Source organism: Myzus persicae, unplaced genomic scaffold, assembly GCF_001856785.1.
Source record: "Myzus persicae strain clone G006 unplaced genomic scaffold, MPER_G0061.0, whole genome shotgun sequence".
Taxonomy (NCBI): domain Eukaryota; kingdom Metazoa; phylum Arthropoda; class Insecta; order Hemiptera; family Aphididae; genus Myzus; species Myzus persicae.
The window spans coordinates 23,037-31,332 of record NW_019104342.1 but is presented as its reverse complement, the minus strand read 5'-3'; the positions used below and the strand labels follow the sequence as shown (position 1 = coordinate 31,332).

The following is an 8,296-nucleotide window of genomic DNA, read 5'->3' as shown; positions in this document are numbered from 1 at the left end:
CCCCCCCCCCCCCCCTCAAAATCGTATAACACCTGCCCTGATCACACTAATTATTACATTTGTATAATCGAGAAATCCATTTATGAAGTGATACCATATACTTAAAAGTTAAAATAGAAAATATATTTATCAAAAAACCTAAAAACGGTGAATGATACCTACATTATAATGTTAAATTAGCAACAATGCTATCGCTGTTTTATACTTATACCTCTCGACTATAAATTGCCGGGCCTCCTTTCGAGTAGGCATCGAGTACCTATGAGTTTCGTATTAGAGTTGGTACCATAAATGCAAAATGCGCCGGTAAAGCTAAAATAATTTTACTCTCTTAATTTTACCCTCTGTATATTATATTAACAATTGAGTCATGATTTATTTATTGTAGATATTGAAAAACTTTTTTTATATTACATATTTGACAATATTATGCGAGGTCTTACGCAGCGTATACAATAATAACAGAGACCTCGACTCTACGACGACTAAAAAGTAAAAACTATTACCGTACGCGACTACAAAAACATGAAATTTTCACTGGTTGTTTATATTATAGTGCGGTCGACGAAAAGTAGGCCGCGATCGTCACGCGCCTACCGGCCGTTTTACGGCATGGGTCTCCAAACATTTTCCCGCCTAATATAATTTCAAATCGTGTAATGTACTAACGTTTATAGTAAACAAAAAAAAATAATAATAATAGTACTCCCAAACGTAGAACCCCTGGATTTACGAAAAACGGCCGTTAAGCGCGTGACGATCGCGGCCTACTTTTCGTCGACCGCACTATAACATATTTTACTATACACGATAACATTTTCAAAATATCTTAACTTGGTTTTCTTAGGTTATATTCGTCACCAAATGATTGTAATTTTACAGTTGTCATTAAATTGCTCTTTCTTATTCCACTTAAAGTCACACGGAACAAAAGTAACCTCGTAAATTCATTTTAAAAAAAATAAAAAAAAATATCTTATAATAATAGTATTTTAAAAATATAAAAAAATGTATTTATTATTTTATTCGGATATTCAAGAAAAATTTGTCATGAATTGTTTCAAGTCCGAAGTAAACGTTCTTTAATAATATGCTTTCTGAATATTTAGGTTTGATGCGGGACGGGTACAGATTTACCGATTTTGATAACAGCGAAAAAATGTTGATGATATCTCGATATACCACAACTCGTACCAGAATATACCAGAGATCCAGCAGTGACACCACCAAAAAGAAATAATTTACAGTGATGCCTTGTTAGCGGCACTCGTCGCTCCCCTAGGAAAATATCTCTCGACTTGCTATGCAACACCATCTCAAGTTGGTCACTGTGTAACCGCAGTTATAACATACAACAACCACTCTTATCATTTTCGGCCAAAAGCTTATCACTACCGCTATTAAAATCGGGAAATCTGTCCCAGCCCCGGTTTGATGCGTCGCCATCTTCCGGAACTTGGTCAAAAAAATTAAAAACCGCACGCCCACCCGTACCTAGGCAGTACGAAAAAACAGTCCCCTGGGCTGTTCGGTCACATATTACTATGTCCCCCGAAAGCGTTGAAGCTCCAAGACTTATTTTCATCTTATAGAGAATTTTCCTGGCTTTCCGAATATGTAGGTTTGATGCGTCGCCACCTTCCGGAACTTGGTCGGAAAAATGAAAAACAGCGCATGGGTACCTGCACGCGGCAGTACGAAAAAATAGTCCCCTGGGCTGGTCGGTCGCATTAATATACGGACTACGGGCACATAATGATGTAAGTGAATTTCATGGCGCCATCTCGAGGTTGACGGTAGTACAATTGTCGAGTGCCTTAAATATAATAAAACGCAACCGTGCACACAAGGCCTGTTATCACTAGTCGTCTGAGAAAATAGTCCCCTCGCTATGGTCCCCCAACTTCACACCCGTACTCGTTGGTGGAATCAGAATTTAAACATCTTACTTCATTTTTTTTTCATTTTTTATAAGTCGTGTAAAACATAATTTCAGGTATTCAGCATTTTATTAATAATACAAAAAAAAAGTAAATTCTGATTCCCCAACACTGAGCATAAAATACTGAAATTTCCAAATAAAAAAATTTTCAAAAAATAACTTTGGAAGTAAATGTTTTAATGCGTATCCATGTACACAGTAATTTTTTGAAAAATCAGCCTTCTTAGAACTCACGATGGACAATGCCTACCCCGAATGAAAAAAATTATGACACAGAAATGTTTTAATAAAATATAAAAAGGGACCAAACCGTATTATCTATAGTCTGTTCCGCTAGAGAATAATCAGTCCACCGTCCAATTTTCGTCTGCTTGCACATGTCTCCACTCAGGAGACAGCGTTCGAGCGGTTTTGTGGCACGAACCCTTACTGCCGACCCAGAGGTCGTGAGATACACTCACAATAATAATGTATGAATCTCAACAACCAAACGCTAGGCACAGCAAGTCAAATAAAGGGAATCTGGATACCAGATTGTGTTAATTATAAAATAACAACCACCAAATGTTTACAAAATGACGGGCTAAAAGCTCTGACGTAATATTACGTAATACAATACAATAAATAATAATATATTATGACGAAACGTCAAGCATAATATAAGAACGGGCGCCCACTAACAAAATACATAGCACAGCATAAGATACAACAAAATATTGAATGATACAGATAGTAACATATGATAATAACCACAGACTAAGATATACGGGACTGGAAACGAAGACCTTATCAGTAGTCCATGAACGTTTCTAAAAGGTACAATATGTGTACCTAGGTCTATCTACGTACAGAACAATCAGTTGCTTTATATAATATGTTACTAATATAATAACTGAACATTTTATATTATTTTTTCATGCTTTAAATGTTAACAATAATTTTAACTTAGGTAATAGGAATAGGTAATATGGGTAGTTTATAGCAAGGCTGGGCAAGTTAACTACCTTTTTTTTAACTCGTTAAGTTAAGTTAATATAGAAACATGTAAGTTAAGTTTAAAGCCTAGGTTAATAGTTAGTAGTGCTCATAACATTTTGTAAGACTTGTTTTATTTCACCCCAAAAACAAGGAGCTTCAAGAACACTAAAAAGTAAAAACTGTAATAAAGTAATAAGTGGACTTAATAAAGGCTTGGATTTATGAATATAAACCAGGAAAAAGATAATATAGTGATTTTAGTGAAACTTAGTAGGCACTGTATACTAATTTTAGTACTAAATAAATTATTTTATTCTCAAATAAAGGATTGTGTATAAAATAACACATAAATTATTTTAAAATAATAATCTTTAATATTATATACAAATATTAGAACATAATTAATAATTATTTATTACTATGTATTTACTAATTTAGCTAGCTCTTTTTTTTTGCATTAAGTTTATTTGCATTTTTATTTGTTATTAATGAATTCTGTTGCATTCTCATGATTATAAAATTTGAAATAATTTGTGTAAGTACGTCTTTTTTATGTTCAACGCAAGGACAATTGATACTTTGATTGTTGCCAAAAAGTCATCAATTTTGATTAAAAATACATCATAGTTTCTACAATACTTGACAAATGATTTTTCAACAGTGATCAGTAATCTAAATAAAAAATCATTTGGATGAGTCAAACCACCACGTATTTTTAAATTTAGAAGAGTAGCTTCTGGTTTGCTTGAGTAAGACTCTTTACCTAAATTATAGAGATTAGTAATTAATTTCAAGTTGGTCATTATTTTAAAATCAATTATTTTGTATACATACCAGTTAACACTGTAAGGCAATTAATTACATTTAATTGTATTTACAATATTTTTTGTTATATAGCCACATATATAGTACAGGACACAATCTTCAACTCCTGTTTTATAATAATTATGTATATTATTATCAAATATGTCGTTTACTTCTACTTAATTCATGACTAAAGAGTCTAGCTTTTTTTTCAAAGTTTCAATTTTTTCACCTCTTTGTGAAACATATTCATTATTTAAAACATTTTAGATCATTAATGGTAATTGTATGTATGTTTGGTTCTAATATTTTACAGTTTCCTGTTTTTGGAGGCTTGAGTAATGAATGAACCGATATCATTTTGTACACTTGTAGAAATTTAGGCCTGGTGGGGTGTTCACTAGGACCTGTGGCTTGCCTAGCCATACCAAAAAATTGCTATAAACAAAATTAAATATCTATTTTATATCATTGAATATGTATTGTAATCAATGGTTATATGTATAAACCAATTATCGTTAATCAATAATGTTAGTAACAAACTCAATTACCTCCACACGGTCTTGATTCGTCTTACATGTCAATATGTACTTAAATCCACATTGCTCTAATAAATATTTTGACAACTCAATAGTTGACTTTATGGTAACACGCAACCCATCCGCAGTATTTTGTGTTAAATACTCATCTTTACTATTTTTTTTATTCGCTACTTGGTCTTCCCAACAATTTATCCATTTAAGATTCTCTTCTAAAACCTGATTATATTTAGTAAATAACTATTAGGATTATATTTTGGTTCATATTACACTATACCTGAAAGTCAAGACTACCATTTCTAATTCTTTCTGCTGGATATTTTCTATTTAGCACATGAAATAGTTTATTAAAACGTTCAGTGAAGAGTTCTGTTTGATGGCTAGTTTTTAATGATTCTACTTTACAGTAATCACGATAAAATTCTATTTCCCTAGCCATACTCTATAGCCATACTCTATAGCTCTATAACCTAACCTTACTTAAAACCTGAAATATAAATATTTTATTCAAATTAATAACTATTGACTATTCCTATATTTTTATTTATTATTGTTATTTTAATATTTTAGTAATCATAAGATATGTTACCTGTGTAGCCAATTTAACACTCATCTTACTCAAGCCATCAATTTTGGGACAGACATTTGTTGGTGAATTTGAATTTCTGTTGATACTTAAAAACAAATAACATTATATTGAATACATATTACATATATTACATATTACATATTGAATACATATTAATTTGATACAAATTTCTCAATTGATACCTAATAACCCTTAAACTTTTTTTATTGTTTAGTCTATTTCTGACATTTTTTATCAGATGAGGAGCGTCAGCAAACATGAAAACTTTCCGCTTGGGATTCAATGGGTGTTCAAATGAGTTTGTAATTTTATTTTGTTGTCCACTTATGCCAAGTTCTACCCATCAGGTAAAAAACTTGTGGTTTGATCTCAAATTGTGATATTGACAAACAAAATAAATAACCAACTAAAAATATTAAAATCTTTTAAAGTTATTCTTTTTAGAAGCCATAGTAAAAAAACTTTAAAGTACAATTAAAATTAAAATATTATTTTTGTTAAACATGTTTTATAACAGCTGTAGTTGTATGTATTTGTATGTTCACAGCTCGTTTTTCTAAGGTAATTTTTTTTGTTCAAGCTGGAATGTACCCCTCAGACGACTCAGAATTACCGTATCACAAAATACGGTGATTTAACACTCAGTGTCCTCCTATTTACCACTCGCACGAAAATATTTACCGTGTACACAAAACTATATTTTTTCATTCACGTTGGTTATACTGGTTTTTTTTAAATTTGATAAGCAACTTATTAACTACGAACAAATTTGTTTTTTTATATCTGAATTTTGAAATTTCTCATTTTTCTTTTATTATTCACTTTTCAGTAATTAATGATTCATTGTTTAGTGAAGTTGTGTTTTCTCAAGTTACTTACTCAATTTATAAAAAATGAATTTACAAAAATATATTAACGATTTTCAATCATTAGTTTATCGTGTACGAAGTAATTCAACTCTAGCGTATCCAGAATTTTCTTCTATCTAATCACGTTTAAAAACTTACAAAAAATTTCCTGAAAATTCTTTTCAAAATGAATACGATCTTTCTGAGTGCGGATTAAAATATTCTGGTATTGAAGATATCTTTGAATGCTTCTGCTGCTGACTTATTCTTCATAATTGGGAGGAGCTGGACCATCCATAGATCGAACATTGCAGATACAACCCAAACTGTATTTATGTATTATTAATGCGAGGAAATCAGTTTGTTCAAAAAATACCAGCTAAATATTGTAAGACTGAACATAATATGTGTAATTGTGAAAATATGTCATACGATACCGTTTGTTAAATTATGTATACGTTTCAAGTTTTCAAGCAATATTTGATACTGCTTATGAACTGATCAAAAATGATATACGTGGTCTGCCAATCAGCTGCCAGAGGAACGAATTCACAAACCAGTATATTCAAAACTATGATTTCAATTATTATTCCCATTTACAAAACGATGACACATCATTTTTGTATGAAATATTGCAATACCATTTCAATACAATGTCAGAGCTTATATTACAGGATTTATTAATATGAATAAAAATTTATATGTATATAATATGTATTGTTTATTGAATAAATAAAGCTTAATTTTTATGTATAACAATCAAACTGCAATTTTGCTTTTAATTGTTCTACGGTCTGGGTCCTGCAGCATTGTATCAAATATCACTTGCATTGTCTGATTTAAGCTGTTGTTCAACGTCTGATCTTTCGATTTATCGCTTGTGAAGACCTTGACCGATGCTTCGGAATGACGCCATCTGTAAACATAAAATAGGTAGTAAAATAGAATCATACTGTTAATCAGATACAGGTGTTTCCAGTATTTACCTATCCTTAAGTGCAACATTCACAATATTTTAACTTTTATAAAGAGTCAAGACCCAGTAATCAGTTGGCTTGCCTTCAAAAGTAGTTTTAGTAGTGATAAGCCCGTCGCCTTGGCGGAAAGTTAGCGAATTTGTCACTTCTTTCTCATAATCTTCTAATCTAAAAAGATCACCCACGTTATCTCTATATGATGATGATGTAGCCTATAAAAAAAAATAAAAAGAATAAATAAATAATTTATGCTATCATTATAAAAATGTTTTAACTCACCATTTTCGTCTGCTTTTTTTTAGGTTTCTTTTCTGTATTTTTTTTCTGCACCGCGTTTCAAACTCGGTTTGGTTTTTGATGCAGATGGTTTCATTTTAACATCTGCCGGTTCTTCAAAATGTTCATTCTATAAAACATAAACATAATACCTAGTTTAATTTTTTTTTTTTAAAACTAAAATGAAAAGCAGGTTTTAAACCGATTTCAAAAATATTTAGTTAAACATTAAATATTATATGTGTGATTTTACAATCAACCACAAATTATAACCATAGCGTTGAATAGTTTTACGACTAACCTCCAATTTGCTTTTGGTTATTCAAAGTAATTTTTTTTTAAAGTACTAACCTCTGATTTGGAAGACGCGATTGAAGTTCTGTAAGACATCTTGAGCTGTGTTGAAGACTGTACTGCACTATGTTGGAATTACTGGAGGCTGATACATTTTGACGATATTCTGCTGGCTTTTATACACAGATATTTTCCACTACTCTAAACTTAACTATATGCGGGTGCTCATGCCAACGACGTGTAAAAAACCTTTATATATTATGTTTTACATTCAACTTAGAACCGGCATTAAAATGTATCCTAATGTATATCCTAATTAATTTCAAGAGTTCTTGCTAACTGTTAATAAGAATATGAGGTCATATAAAGTCATTGACTGCTGTTTATACTCAGATTTTTTGAAATGTTCCCATGTACATTGTAATTTATTTCAAGAGTTCTTGCCATTACCAATGACCTCAAAAATATCTTAAAATTTGGCTATAAGCAGATGCTTGTAGCAATGACCTGCAAAACCTTACCACATTTTCACATCCAATTCAGAACCAGTATTCCTTAACTGCAAAGGAGATTTCAAATATCTAACATTATATCGCTGATACTTTTAAATATTGCATATTCATTACATAACATAATAAACACTTCAAACATGTATCTGATATGAAAACATTCAATGTACTTCATTTATATATCTGATATGTTATAAATGTTATTTAACATTAGTATTAAAACATAAATATATCCGATACATCGTTCATGTTATATAACAATATTATTGAAACATAAATATATCTGATAGGTCCTATCCGAATAATATGATTATATATGTATAATAAAATTATATGCATATTATATATATATATGATATCGCGCGATTTATATATCATTATAAATCCGTTATAGACCTATATTGAGAATTTTACGTAACTATACATTTTGGAAATAAATTTAGATATTGATAATTGCTGGTATATTATATTATGATTTCATTTTACAAATAAGATGACTTATCTGCAGCTAGGTACTACTTTAGAATAAGCATTGCGAAG

At 30.6% G+C, this 8,296-nt stretch overlaps 1 pseudogene; it reads right to left on the bottom strand.

Annotated features, from left to right (window-relative positions):
* Nucleotides 1-6,459: 6,459 nt before the first annotated feature.
* On the bottom strand, nt 6,460-7,343 carry LOC111041322 (annotated as a pseudogene).
* Between the last annotated feature and the right edge of the window lie 953 nt (nt 7,344-8,296).